We start from the raw sequence: 1,738 nt of genomic DNA, 5'->3' as shown, positions 1-1,738 counted from the left end.
TGCATATTTCGACATATAAAATTTGCATACATTTCTCTAGTCTAGTTATCTCTAGTCTAGTTATCTCTAGTCTAGTTAACATCATGCATAAGAATATATATATATATATATATGTGACAGAGGTTGATTCCTATCATCACAGTTCAGCATTTGTCTTAAGCATCTTTTTATTGCAATACTATGTATTCGCTGCAAGCTGCCATAAAAGTAGCGTAAGATCATTGACAATGCTGGTGAACATTTTATTGAGAATAATGAGGAAATTGAACTCTAGTAATCATCTTTGTAATTATTTCTTTATTCAATATATTTTCACAATAACAAAGTGCAGCTACAATGAAAAATTGAAAGGAGCAGATTCTTTTCACCATTTTGCCAGCCGCTGACGTAGATCGGTGTTATTTCTCACTTACGTAGATCAGCGCTATTGTACCGTCTGAATTTTTAAAACATTTAAACATCTGAAGGTTACAAGAATAGCATACGAACAAACAGAATCTCGCGGAAATCAGGTAAAGCTATTCAGAAGTTGCACGCTTATCCAATTAAGGCTTCCACACCGCAACCTCCGGCTGTCAAAGCGTTAATAATTCTTTTCAGTTGAATCTCTGAAATTCTTCTTTCATCTTGGGATGCATTCTGTATGGTTCTGACTGCCCGGCCGCGTAATAAATCTACATATTTTCGAAACGAAAGAAGACGTAACGCACTTACCAGTTATACACCGCAGCGAACGATTTTTCGTTCCCCATTCCTCGAGTTTTCTCCGAAAGCATGCAGAATTTTTGTCCATAAACGTTGAAAACTTCCAAGCTTCGTGGAAACAATATAGGCGTGTTTCGAGGACAAAAAAGCTGCTCGGAATATAGGTGGCTACGGAAAAAGGAATATGAACAATGTGGGTCAAATGTCAGGTTGTTTAATAAAGACGACGCTTAGAATACACGTATAGCAATCCTTGGACGCTATAATATACTATCATGAGTCATGCACTACTTTACATAGATTACATTAGATCAGATTCCAGAAAGTTCGAATAGCACAAAGTTTATATATAGCACTAATTTCGTTCTGATCAATCGAAATTTATAGTAGCAAAAACAAATGAATTCGACGTGTCTACAATCACGTATAACTCTCTGCTTCCACGCGTGTAGTACACTATAAAAATTGTTGAACACTTCAGGACATATCTGGCATGTAATGCTAGTATTTGTACCATTCTCTTTTATTGGTTCTGATAGCTAGTACGTTGCTCCGATTTTTATATTTCGAACTACTTTTAGTAACAATTATATTTCAAAAAAGGCTTTGTAGCTACTTTTATCCTCTTACATAGTTCTTGACTTTTTTGTTTTATATGTAACAGTGAATTTTCAAATGATATAACGGAAGAAAAATGGATCAGATGCACTGGGTGTTTCGGATGATACTACGAACTGATAAACAAATTTTTATACAACAATTCATGAGTATATTGCAAAATAAAAATTGTGTTAAGTGCAAGATGCACGAGCTGTATAGACATGTATTTCTTCTCTTAATAATTCTAGTGAACTGAAAAAAAAACAGCAACGGTATTTTTAAATTCTGTAAATATTTTTACGGTTTTTTTTATTCTATCTACTCATTTTCGTCATAAATTCATAAAATCCGCAGTCTCTTTATGACCTCACTTATATACAAAATTTCATCAATGAGAATCATCAAAACAAATGATATTAAATTCCAACCCTTC

The sequence above is a fragment of the Halictus rubicundus genome, chromosome 4 (assembly GCF_050948215.1).
Source record: "Halictus rubicundus isolate RS-2024b chromosome 4, iyHalRubi1_principal, whole genome shotgun sequence".
Classification (NCBI taxonomy): domain Eukaryota; kingdom Metazoa; phylum Arthropoda; class Insecta; order Hymenoptera; family Halictidae; genus Halictus; species Halictus rubicundus.
This window is presented reverse-complemented; position numbering follows the sequence as displayed.